We start from the raw sequence: 14,681 nt of genomic DNA on the forward strand, positions 1-14,681 counted from the left end.
TTTATATTTTTCTTTTAATTTTATCAAATTATATTAATTTAGTTATATTAATTTAGTTGTAATCCGTTAGCTTTGAGTAAGAAATTAAATGACAAGAATTTTCTTTATGAGTTGAAATCAATCGGTAACCAGTTTTAGAGAAAAATAAAAATTGTGAAAATTGGATAAATAAAAAAAAAAACGGCATGAAATTTAACACATGGACCATTGCATAATTTAGCAAAATAGTTTGGCAGAAGTTTGAACTTCAAAACATATGTCATTGGCTCAAATAGGTTGACTTGGATTTCAAAGGACAAAATCGAACTTTCATTAAGAATAAATTGGTGACACTAGCTTAAGCTAGTCAACTAAGTGGTCTTACTATTAGTATGTTAGAAGATGTTTGTATGATGAAACGTATCCTGTAGTTCTGCACTAGTCATATATTTGATATGTTTGAAATATTTATGAAATGATGTGACTATGATATGTATACGGAATGATATGACTATGATATGTTTATGAAATGATCTGACTCTAATATGTTTATGAAATGATATGATTATGAAATGTTTGTGACTTGATATGATTATGAGATGTTATGACACGTGCTATAATGTGACATGCTGAATATACAATATATGTTAATCTTTATCAAAATTAATTTCATGAGAGGTGTCGGTTATGATTACGAATAACTAATTTCACAAATCCATCCGCTTCTCACACGCAAGAGATGTCATTTGAAGAGGTCAATAGTCATATTTACATTTTCATTTTTCTTTTATAGTATTATCAAGTTACAATTAATCAATGGTCATTGTGACATTGACGGGCACGAGAGTTACAATCTTTTATAGTCATTCATGTCGTTGTTTTAGTATAAAGATTTTGGATATTAAAATGAAAGTTGCATATTATACTTCTTAACCCATGAGTAACTTTCAAGGCTATACTAAAGTTATTCATGTAGTCTTGATCTGGTTATCTTATAGAGTGATTCGAATCACGAGTTTAAAAACCTTGATCATCAAGGTAGTCCGTTCCATAAAAATTCTTAGGTTGATTCTTAATTGTATTTGGAAATTTTCGATAATTTAGATCTAAAAGTTCTCGTCTTCAACCAAGTTACTAAATCAAATTCCAAGAATTTTTAGGATATTTTATCATTTTTTTTATTACAACAGGAATACCGATATTTTATCTCTTTTTATAAATTGAATTACGACCCTTTGCCACAACTGTGCAAATTTAAGAACAATTAAAAATCGAGTCAAAATTAATATTATAGTTCGAAGATTTAATTTTGTAATTATTTTTTAATTTTAATTCATAAGTCAACTCTATTAGGAAACATATTAAAAATCATTTTTAAATTTCTAAACCAACTAAAAAATAAAATGTTGTAATAATATTCCACAACTTCATGTCTATAAATCACTGCCATAGCCATCCCATTTTCTCCACACCAACTCCAAATAATGGATCTTTTCAAGCTCTCCCTCCTTCTCTTCTATGTCTTGAGCTTTGCCATGCTTCCCTCGTCTCTCGCTCAAGACTCGCCTCAAGACTTCGTCAATGCCCACAATGCAGCTCGTGCCCAAGTTGGTGTCGGGCCAGTTCGATGGGACGAAAGTGTAGCTAATTTTGCTCGACAATTTGCCAACCAACGCATCAATGATTGTCAACTGGTGCACTCAAGCGGACCATTTGGAGAGAATATTGCAAAGCATAGCTCTGACATGTCAGGCACTGATGCAGTTCAGATGTGGGTCGATGAGAAGCCATTCTACAATCCTCGCACCAATACTTGTGCAGTTGGCAAGGTGTGTGGCCATTACACTCAAGTGGTTTGGAGAAACTCAGTGAGAATTGGATGTGCTAAAGTTAGATGCACAAACAATCGTGGTACATTCATCACTTGCAACTATGATCCACCAGGCAATATCCCAGGTGAAAGGCCATTCAGTACTGATCCGTTAATTAGAATTGCTAAATAAAAACAACTTTAGATATGATCTATTGCTGATCATACTATTATGACATATATATATATACTCAATGAGAGTTACTAAATAAAAACAACTTTAGATGTGATCTATCTACTGATCATATCATTATGAATGTGTTTAGATGTGATCCGTCTACGGATCATATTATTATGAATGTTATATATATAATCCATGAAAGTTAGTAAATAAAAACTTTATTATAGACTTTTTATAACGTTTTTTTTGTATGTCGTGACAGCTAATGTTATTAAAAGTTTGAAACTTTTTATAGCTTTTTCTATAACTATAATGGATGTTATAGTAGAGTATGAAACTATAGCTGATATCGTTGTCAAGAAAATATTTTATAGCATTTTTTTTAAATTATAATTTGTTTAATATAGCTAAAATATTTTGTTTTCTTTAATTTATAATAACATTTTTTTAACATATTATCTATAGTTTTGATTAAGTGACATCTCTCCCCGCCCTAAATGGAGGTGGATAAAAAACTAGATTAACCCAATTTAATTTATATGGTTTGTCTGTTGTTTTCAAATAAATGAAATTCTTTTGACGGGATTTGTTCATTGGTTTTTCTCAAATTAGATTTAGCTGAATCTAACCTAAACAATTGGTTTGAAAAAAATGTCTTAAACGCAAACTACGAACAATCGTTGCCCAAAGTATATAATATCATAATATTAGAAATTTTATAATACGAACAATTGGTTTAGATCTAAAAACTATCTCAACCCTGTTAGATGATGGAAGTCCCACATCGATTAATTTAGGGTGTGATCATGGGTTTATAAGTGAGGAATACTAACTCCATTGGTATGAGGCCTTTTGGGAAGCCCAAAGCAAAGCCATGAGAGCTTATGCTTAAAGTGGACAATATCATACCATTGTGGAGAGTCGTGTTCGTCTAACAAACCTAACTCAAAAACACTCCTTGCTCAACTCTAATCAATTGGTTTAGTTTCCTCCTTCTCCTTCTTGATTTTTCATTCAACTCAAACCCAAACTTCCAATTTTCGCTCTCCTTTTTTGTTATCAATCTCTTGGCGACCTATTTAAATTTTGATCTTTGTTAAATTTAAAATCGTTCACTAAACACTTTTTTTTTTTTAAATTAAAAGACATGAAATGATCGGACCATCGAAGAGTTTTATGTGACTAATCCATAATAGTATATGCTCTCATTTTCCTCTTATATTATTGAGAAAGACCTTGACTTTCGAAGTCTTGGCAAGTTGCTTCATATCTACTTCTTCGATTGTGTGCTCGAAGTATACGTCATCTTGAAGTCCTAAATGAGTAAAATAAAGGGACAGAAAATAGCATATCACCTACAAATCATATGGTGTATGACTATGAACTTGATTTGATTAGTAAAGAGATGCATTTAACAAAATTTTCAACCTTCGTATTAGGGGTGTATGTTGAACACAACGACCCAAACTGACCCAACCCGAATTATAAGAATTGAATTAGGTTGAGTTGGATTATATAACATTTCGAATTAGGTTTGGTTAATTTTCTAAAATCGAATAAGTTCGGTTCAAATTTTAAATTCATAAGATAAATTTAATGGACCCCAAATAAGCAGTCATATAAAATATATTCATAAATGTGTTTTAGCCGCAGTTGTAATTGAGTATTATATGAAATCTTTCGTGGGTTAAAATTTTTTCCATAAAAAAAACTCTTAATATTTTATAATATTTTTAAATACATTATTTATAATAAACATAAACTTTGAAACAAGTTTCATATATTTTATATTATTTTTAAATATATAAGAATAAATAAACAATTATTCATTATATTATTTTAAAACACATTTTTATAATACCAATAAATTAACAAGCAACTCTCGGAATAAACTACTAACAACCATCTATATTTTTTATATTAATTTTAAATTCGAAATTATGCGGTGGAATTTGAACATTTGACCTCTTAATCCAGAAATCTGTTATTTATTATTATTATTATTATTTCTAATCTTTTATTTGAGAGTCACTCATTTATGTTTTTTTTTAAGTTCAGATATGATGGTAGAGGAAAACCTCTAATATTTCTGTTTCGGACTTCCCCTCAAAGCTTTTAAAATGTATCTACTAGGGAAAGGTTTCCACACCCTTAAAAATGAGGTTTTCATACCCTTAAAAATGATGTTTCGTTCTCCTCCCCAACCGATGAGATTCTCACAATCTACCCCCTTCAGGGTCCAGAGTCCTCGTTGGCACTCGTTCTCTTCTCCCATCGATGTGGGACCACCACCAAAACCACTCCCCTTCGGGGTCCAACGTCTTATTGGCAATATTTCGTTCTCCTCCCAACCGATATGGGATCTCACAATCCACCCCTCTTTAGGGTCTAGCGTCCTTGCACTCGTTCCCTTCTCCAATCGATGTGGGACCATCACCAAAACCACCCCCCTTCGAGGTCCAACGTCCTTATTGGCAATATTTCGTTCTCCTCCCAACCGATATGGGATCTCACAATTCACCCCTCTTTAGGGTCTAGCGTCCTTGCACTCATTCGTTTCTCCAATCGATGTGGGACCACCACCAAATCCACCTCCCTTCAGGATCCAGCGTCCTTATTAACACACCCCCTCGTGTCTACCCTCTTCGATCGGGTAACAGCCTCCTCGCTGGCACATCGCCTAGGGTCTGGCTTTGATACTGTTAAAGATATTTAGTAATAAATTATAGTTTACCATATATGTATCATATTTGATATTTTATTATAACGCAAATATGTAGATATTTGCTTTCTTACCATAGGTATCTTTTTCCATTGATTGTTATTTCCGTTTATTACTCTTTCCATATCCTTGTAATTTATTTCATTATAAATAAGATAATTTTCACACCATTTAGATATGGTGGATTAAGCAAACATTCTCAAATACCATTTGTAACTGCCCAAGCCCATCCCCAGAAGATATTGTCCTATTTGTGTTTTCTCTTTTGGGTTTACCCTCAAAGTTTTAAAGAACGTGTCTACCACAGAAAGGTTTCCATATCCTTATACAAGGTGTTTCATTCTCTTCACCAACGGATGTGGATCTCATAATACATATAAATTAGACATTTATTAGACAATTTAAAAATTCAAAATTTATGCACGGAGCGAGATAACATGACCTCGAGACAGTTTCGCGCCACAGAGCGGGTCAAGCTCGTACGTAACCTATTCTATTGATTGATTGATTCTTGATCCTTCCCCTGAACTCGCCCCTTTTCCTTCTTGATCTTGCTCCTGCCCCTCTATTACCAAAGAAAGACCTATTTAGCTCGTTCTCTCAAAGAGATAGTGAAACCTGAACCTGCCGCTTTTCCGGCTGAAAGTGATTGAGTTTACCTCCTAAAATCACTGAAGGGAATAGGGGTGAGGGAGTTCCATCTGGTTCAGTAGTTAAGGGGCGAAGACATGAAACCGTACCCGGTTCAAGGGCGAAGACACTAGATTGATTGATTTTTTTTATCCTTATTTAATAAGTTCATTTTTTAGCATATTTTATTACAACTAGTGGGATACGAAAATTTAGTTGTGTATGCTACGCTTTTGATAGTCCACAAACTTAAAATAATCTCCTTCATATTAATATTCCACAACTTCATGCTTATAAATCACACTCATAGCCATCCCATTTTCTCCACACCAAACTTCTAACCATTTTATCACAACTCCATCTCCAAATAATGGATCTTTTTAAGCTCTCCCTCTTCCTCTACTATGTCATGAGTTTTGCGATGCTTCCTTCGTCTCTCGCTCAAGATTCTTCTCAAGACTTCGTCATAGTTGTAAGTTGGTGCACTTAGGCGAACCATATGGAGAAAATCTTGCATGGAGCGGCTACAACTTATCAGGCATTGCTGCAGTTTGGATGTGGGTCACCGAGAAGCAATATTACAATCCTCGCATCAATACTTGTGCAACTGGCAAGGTGTGTGGTCATTACACTCAAGTGGTATGGAGAAAGTCAGTGAGAATTGGATGTGCCAAAGTGAGATGCACAAACAATCGTGGTACGTTCATCACTTGCAACTATGATCCACCGGGTAATGTCAGAGGTCAAAGGCCATTCTGAGAATGATTATAACTAAAATAAAAGTACCGTGAGTTACTAAATAAAAACAATTTTAGTTGTTATCTACGCCCTTACGAATAATTTAGATATGGTACATCTTCCTATTATTAATAAAATAATGAAAATGAGAAGGTTTAAATCATGTCTAAAAGATAGTTCGAGATCTCTTAATCATCCTTCTATGCAAACTTCTCATAGCATATAATCATCTTAGGGCACGACCTTATCACTACCAACTCATATTCATCATAAGTACATATGAAAACCCTTATCAATCGAAAAAAGTTCACTATTAAGAGTTACTAGCTACCCCTAATTGTAAAGACATAGTACAATAAACCATCGGGGAGCGACCCCATATCTGTAACGACCCAAAATTTTCTCCTTAATTTAAGGTCGCTACTGTATATGTACCATAAACATTGAATGCGGAAGACTTCATTTAAATTCTATAACCTTTATTTTAAAACACAGTCATGGACTTGCGTGTTTCGAAAATATCTTTAAAACAACACAACAAAAGACTAAATAAAATGAATAAAAGTTTAGTTAAAAACATCCTATTCTACCCTCTAAGTCTAAGAAAATAAATATCACTATCTTATACATGTGTCATGGTCTCGAGTTGCAATGCCGTCGTCAGCCGTACAGAAATGCCTTGCCTTACCCTGAAAAATGTAGTAGCACATGGCTTGAGTATTTAAAGAAATACTTAGTAAGTGACCCCACTATTGGGGTTAAATGCAACAATCACATGCAATGAGATGATGGGACCTATTTTCAATCCATTTTTCCTACGGTGCTGTCCTAACGGGTAATTTGGGACATGTACCATATACTCTACACACAGCCCATACGTGTGAGTATGGGCTCACCAGCTAGTTTGCACACTGTTGGGCCACTTTCCTTATCCGGTGGGCATACTCTAAGAGCCCCTTAGGCCGGACATCCGGTAGAACTAGTAACCGTCACAGCAGCGCTATGCAAAGCATAACGATTGTTGTCCTGCCATTGGATGTACGCGTCCGTTCCCTCGTGATGGGATAGGGGTATCGTTTTCCCTACGATGCTATCCTAACGGGTAATTTTGGACGTATACCATATACTCTACATACAGTCCATACGTGCGAGTATGGGCTCACCAGCTAGTTCACACACCGCTGGGCCACTTTCCTTATCTGGTGGGCATACTCTAGGAGTCCCTTATGCCGGAACCCGTTAGAACTAGTAACTGTCACGGCAGCACTATGCAAAGCATAACGGTCGTTGTCCTGCCATTGGATGTACGCGTCCGTACCCTCGTGATGGGATAGGGGTATCCCCCCAAATGCATGAGCACACATAATGCATGAGGTTCCAAAACTTTTCCATTTTCATTATCCTTTAATACAACCCCGCTATCATTATGTACATATCATATCATTTTTCATATCATTTCAGATATTGTTCATCATTCATATCATATCGTTTCTTATTCTTCAGTTCTCAAATCATACATAATTCTAACGGGGTTATATTTCATGCCATTTATCGTAATTTCATGTCATTCATATCATGTTGTATACACACAATTTAAGAGACCTAACGTAACGTTCTATGCCTTTAACATAACATTTCATCATACACACATCATACTATGACATATTGCATCACAATGTATCGTATCATAAACAAGTCATAACGTAAACACTTCGTAGTTATATCGTTCTCTAACTTATCATAGCCTTAACGTTCTTAAGTTCTGTTCTTCGACCATGTTGTTAAATTAATAATAATAATAATAATAATAATAATAATAATAATAATAATAATAATAATAATAATAATAATAATAATAATAATAATAATAATAATAGAAATAATAATAATAATAATAATAATAATAATAATAATAGAAATAATAATAATAATAATAATAATAATAATAATTGTAATAAAAAAATAATAATAATAATAATAATAATAGTAATAATAGTAATAATAGTAATAATATCTTAATTGTTAATAATATTTTGAATAATCCACAATCCTAAAATAATCTCTACTTCATGCCTATAAATCACTGCCATTGCCATCCCATTTTCTCCACACCAATTCCAAATAATGGATCTTTTCAGGCTCTCCCTCCTCCTCTTGTATGTCCTTAGCTTTGCCATGCTTCCCTCGTCTCTCGCTCAAGACTCGCCTCAAGACTATGTCGATGCCCATAACAAAGCTCGTGCCGAAGTTGGTGTCGGGCCGGTCCAGTGGGACGAAAGGGTAGCTAATTTTGCTCGACAATATGCCAACAAACGCATCAATGACTGTGAACTGAAGCACTCAAACGGACCATTTGGGGAAAATATTTCATATGGTTTTCCTGACTTATCAGGCACTGCTGCAGTTCAGGATTGGGTCAATGAGAAGCAATTCTACAATCCTCGCACCAATACTTGTGCACCTCACACGCTGTGTGGTCATTACACTCAAGTGGTTTGGAGAAACTCAGTGAGAATTGGATGTGCTAAAGTTAGATGCACGAACAATCTTGGTACATTCATCACTTGCAACTATGATCCACCAGGTAATATCCCAGGCGAAAGACCATTCAGTACTGATCTGTTAATCAAAATCGCTAAATAAAAACAACTTTAGATATGATCTATCTGCTGATCATACTATTATGACATATATATATATATATATATATATATACTCCGTGAGAGTTACTAAATAAAAACAACTTTCGATATGATCTATCTACTAATCATATTATTATGAATGTATTTAGATGTGATCCTCTACCAATCATATTATTATGAATGTTATATATATAAATGAAAGTTGGTAAATAAAACCATATTATATATATATATATTATGTATTACTATTATTAATGAAATAATGAAAATGAGAAGGTTTATATTATAAGATAATTTAATATTAAGTTCTAAAGATATTAAAATATAAAGGATACATTTTGATGCTATAATTATACTTATATATAATATTATAAACGTGCCAATCAAAAAGCTAATATTTTATTTTTTCTTTCTCTTATTGAATGATATTAATTTCGTTTAATTAATTAGATTTGAGTTAGAAATTAAATGACAAGAATTAATTTCGTTGGACAGAATTCTACGGTTCTGCTTTTTTTATAGACTTTTTATAATGTTTTTTTTTTTATATGTCGTGATAGCTCATTTTATTAAAAATCTGAAACTTTTTATATATATATATATATATATATATCTATAATGGATGCTACGGTAAAGATATGAAACTAAAATATATAATAACATTTTTTAACGCTATAATATAGTATTTATAGTTTTGATCTTATGTTATAATGCACGTTACCTGAGCTAACTAAGTGACATCTCTCCATACCCTCAATAGAGGTGGCTAAAAAACTCGATTAACCCAACTTAATTTATATGGCTTGCCGGTTATTTTCAAATAAATGAAAATTTTGTTGATCGAAACAATGAGTTTAAAAAAAGGTCTTAACTAAAAGTGGGAACAGTCTCACATTATACAACATCATAATATTTGTAGAAATTTTACAACACGAGCAATTGGTTTAGGTCTCAAAACTGTCTCAATCCAACTTAAAAACACTCCTTGCTCAACACGAGCAATTGGTTTATCTGCCTCCTTCTCCCACTTGATTTTCCATTCTACTCCGACCCAAACTTCCAATCTTCGCTCTCATCGCCTCGCAAAAAGTCCCAAATTTGTGGCCAATTTGTGTTTTGGCCACAAATTTGAGAAGGAGACATGATCAAGCGTCCTTATTTCTTTTTACCTATCGGGCAAGTCGATATTTTTTCAATTTAAAAAGTTCAATAAAACACTTCTTTTTCCTTAAAAATAAAAGACATGACATGATGAAAACATTGTATATGGTGTATCTTACGTCATCTTGAAGCTCTAAATGAGTAAAATAAAGGGGCAAAAAATAGAATCATCTCGGTGTCTGAGTATGAGATTGATTTGATTAGTAAAGCGATACATTTAACAACTAAGTTGGGTTCGATTATGTTATTAGAGGTGTATATTGAACACAACAATCGACCCTTCCTAAATTATAGGGGTCGAGTTGGGTTAGATAGCATTTTGAGTTGGATTGAGTTAATTTTCTAAAATGAAATAAGTTAGGTTCAAGTTTCAAATTCATAGGATAAATTTTCAGATCGACAGCCTCAGGTTTAGGTAGACAACCGGACAAATATACGTTGACAAAAATTAACTTATTGACTCTCCAAATAGTACTACGGACCCGAAATGAGCAATCATATAAAATATATTGAGATAACGAGCATAAATGTGTTTTTGCCGCAGTTGTAATTGGGTATATATGAAATCATGCATGGGTTTAAATTTTTTCCATAATCAAACCATTATTCATTTGCAATAGAAATAAACTAATAACAACTATCTATAATTTTTATATTAATTTTAAACGCTTGAAATTTGATAAACTATCTAATAAAATAAAATAGAGACTATAGCCTAATCATATTTTAACTATTTTAATTAATAATAATAGTATGATATTTATTTTCATTTATGCTTTGACCTCTTGATCTGTTAATTTTTTTTTTCTAATCTTTTATTTGAGTCTCTAATTTATGTTTTTTTTTAAGTTCGGATACAATGGCGGAGGAAAACTTCTAATCTTTCTCTTTCGAGTTTCCCCTCAAGACTTTTAACATGTGTCTACTAGAGAAAGGTTTTCACACCCTTAAAAACGGTGTTTCGTTCTCCTCCCCAACCGATGGGATTCAAACAATCCATCCCCTTCAGGGTCTAGTGTCCTGGTTGGCACTTGTTCCCTTCTTCTATTGATGTGGGACTACCACCAAAACCACCCCCCTTCGGGCCCAGCGTCCTAATTGGCGATGTTTCGTTCTCCTCCCAACCCATATGGGATCAAACAATCCACCCCCCTTTAGGGTCCAACATCTTCGCTGGCACTCATTCCTTTCTCAAATCGCTATGAGACCACCACCAAAATCACCCCCATTTGGGCCCCAGTGTCCTTATTGACACACCGCCTTGTGTCTACCCCATCTTCTATCTGGCTTTGTAACTAGAGTTGGGTCAATTTACCATTTTTACACCTAAAGTTACTTCTTGTTCCTTAACTCCCACTGATTCTCTAATGAACAATTGGTTTGTAGTCCAACCACCAAATTGAATCCCTCTCGGGCCAATGAGAGGGTGGGGCCCCTTATTCCAGACCTGAAGTCAGTACTTAAAGGAACAACCTCTCTACTATCCCTAAAAGCGGATAGGAGTGAATTCTATCTTGCACCCTATGTCCCCAGCTATTCACCCAGTCTTACCCTTGAATTGGGAAGCTTATTGAGTCGGCGAACTCGGGTCACTCTCCCCAATGAAAATCTAAGGATAATTTTGAATAAACAGGAGTTCATATTTAGCTCAGATTAAGGTCGAGCTACCTAGGTCATCGAGTGAAAAAATCAGTCTCAATAGTAAATGACATTGTAAAGTGAAAGTGATTTTCTTCATGGTCTGATCTTATGCAATACTCATTGCATAGGATGCCCCTACTCACATGTCTCCACATGTACAATTTAGTGATCACATTGTTTATATCATAACAAAAGTGGGCCACATACATAGTGTCCCAGGATAAGGTACTCACCTTATCCCTGTACTATAGATCATTTTGACTATATACTTGAACTTGATCCACTCTTATGTCTCTACATATAGTTTAAGTAATCATACTATAGCCAGAGTATTCTTAGTTTATTGAATTTAGATTAATGATCGTAAAATTCACTTTATTCAATAACAATCATTACGGAATAAATATCAATAATAACTTTATTGAAAATAAAATATGTTTTTGTTTAAAAACTATGAGCTTTAAGACATAAAACCCAACATGCCGATCAAGTGGGACGAAAGGGTAACTAGATTTGCTCGACAATATGCCAACCAGCGCAAGTTGGTGCACTCAAGCGGACCATATCGAGAAAATATTGCATGGAGCAGCTACAACTTATCAGGCATTGCTGCAGTTTGGATGTGGGTCACTGAGAAGCAGTATTACAATCCTCGCATCAATATTTGTGCAGCTGGCAAGGTGTGTGGTACTTACACTCAAGTGGTGTGGAGAAAGTTAGTGAGAATTGGATGTGTCAAAAAGAGATGCACAAACAATCATGGTAGGTTCATCACTTGCAACGCACAAACAATCATGGTAGGTTCATCACTTACAACTATGATCCACTAGGCAATGTCAGAGGCCAAAGGCTATTCTGAGTGTAACGACCCTAAATTTTCACATGTCTAGAGTCGCCACTAACGTCTCATGCTCATCTATAAAGCGGAAATATAACTCTTACATGAACATCATTTATAACGTAAACTTCGAAAAACGTTTAAAACAACTTCTTCTCTAGAAAACACAACCATGGTCTTACGTGTTTAAATACAAAATACTAAAATTTAGAGAAAATAAAAACAAATACAAAATAATTTAAAACAATGGAGTGCAAAACAATCTATAAACTAAGAATTTAAAAAATGAGTCTACCCTATGCACGTGCCACAGTCTCTGATCGCGGTGCCACCGTCCTCCGTACAAGTGCGCCTTGCCTTTACCTGAAAAATAATGTGGCACACGACCTGAGTATTTCAAAGAATACTCAGTAAGTGGCCCCACTATAGGGGCCATGCATATGCAAACACATGCAATCATGATTTAGGGACCTATCTCTAATCATCTTAGGGGTGGCCTCCAATCTCGGACAAATTGGGTGTGTAGTACTTCCCTACACACGACTCATACATGCGAGTGTGAATCCCCAGGACGCTCGCACACCCCCTAGACTCTCTTGTCAAGCTAATCTGTAGCGACGTCCGGAGGTCAGCGGAACCCCATAGTGTCATGCGCCTCATGAACACCCTCATCTGTGTGCGTTCGCACTTGTGCGCATTCGCGCTCATCATACGGTGCGCGTCTGCACTCATCATCTCTAGGGGAAGTAGCCCTATGCTTATGAACATACAATATGCATGAGGTCCCTCTAAATCCATCATAATGTCTCTTCTGACACAACCCCCTAGTCTCATCTCTTTGTTACTCTAGGTAACACATACTCGTGGATATTTATATTCATATCATTTTCACGCTCTTAGGGTTGTGTCCTATGTCAATCTAACGACATGATGCAATATGGCACTCATCATCATATAGCATGCTTAATATGGAAAACATCATCATATTAAGGTAAACGTCACGCAATCATCATACTCATCATATTGCCACAAAGTGCATCAAACATATCAAGTACGACATTCATCAAAATATATATATACTGAGCACACGATCAAGTATCGTAACTCACACATCATCATAACTCAACTCATATACTGCATCGTACGACATAGTTCATACATCATCGTAACTCATACAATTTTTAGCCTATCCTATAGTAAGGTCACTTACCTGGTTAGTTTATATGGGTGTCACCAATTTATCCTTAATCAAAGTTCGATTTTTCCCTTTGTATCCAAATTTTTCCCTTTGTATCCAAGCCAACCTATATGAATCCATGGCATCAATTTCATGTTCAATTCTCTAACTCTAACAATGGTTCATGTGCTAAACTTCATGCTAGCATTAAAGGCTTTGCATGGATAAAGTCATGGAACGTTATAATATACATCTAAATATATATACATATTATATATATATTCTATTTATATTAAGATTTCATTTTCTATTTTTTATTTCGAGTGACTACTTTCGTGTCTTATGATATTCTTCCTATACTCTGCTTTTTCTCTCAATTTTTGTTCAAGACATATTCTTGACCAATTTATCATCAATTCTTATTAATCATATTATTAGTCAATCGGATCCATTCTTACTCCCAACTCTTCTCTTTTATTTTTCTCTTTCTCTCTCTATTTTTTTTTTTTTCTTTTTCTCTCTATTTTTTTTTCTTTTGATTTTGTATTTTGGCTTCTCTGTATTTTCTATTTTATTTCTGTCTTGCTCTCCTTATTATTTTTTTTCTGTATGTTTTCTATGTACTCTCTCTTTTAGTTCTGCTTATTATCTTTTTTTTTCTGTATGTCTTCTCTGTACTCTCTCATTTAGTTCTGTCTCTGCATTTCTTCCTGTCTCTCTTTCCTTTTGATTTTATTTACCGTATTTGGCCTCCTATCTATATATATATATATATATATATATATATATATCTGCTCTCTGTATTTTTCCTCTGTATTCTAATTAATTCTTCTTTCCAAAACTTTCCTTTGTCTCGTTTTTTTTCTTTTTCTTCTTTTAATTCTGTTATCATTCAAATTCACAGATATCACATATAAATTTTCTTCCTAAATGTTTTCTTTCTTATTTGTTAATTTTTTTTAAACCAAATCTTTTCTTTCCTCTCTATTCTGTATTTACTTCTTATCTTCCATTTTTTATCTCTGTTCTGTATATATATATATATATTTATTCTATTGACAGATATTAGCCTCGGTTATAGTTAATTTTCTATAACCTGATAGCCAAAATCTAAATAGATGGGTAGGGAAAAGAGATCTGATTCTGAATAATTAGACAAACG

General features: G+C 34.1%; 2 pseudogenes; both read left to right on the plus strand.

Moving 5' to 3' along the window:
• The first annotated feature begins 1,441 nt into the window (after window positions 1-1,441).
• Window positions 1,442-2,020, plus strand: LOC111776248 (pathogenesis-related protein 1 pseudogene; annotated as a pseudogene).
• Window positions 2,021-8,176: 6,156 nt separating this feature from the next.
• LOC147789296 (pathogenesis-related protein 1 pseudogene) lies at window positions 8,177-8,812 on the plus strand (annotated as a pseudogene).
• Window positions 8,813-14,681: the final 5,869 nt, after the last annotated feature.

This window comes from Cucurbita pepo, chromosome 15 (genome assembly GCF_057944985.1).
Source record: "Cucurbita pepo subsp. pepo isolate OVF chromosome 15, ASM5794498v1, whole genome shotgun sequence".
NCBI lineage: Eukaryota > Viridiplantae > Streptophyta > Magnoliopsida > Cucurbitales > Cucurbitaceae > Cucurbita > Cucurbita pepo.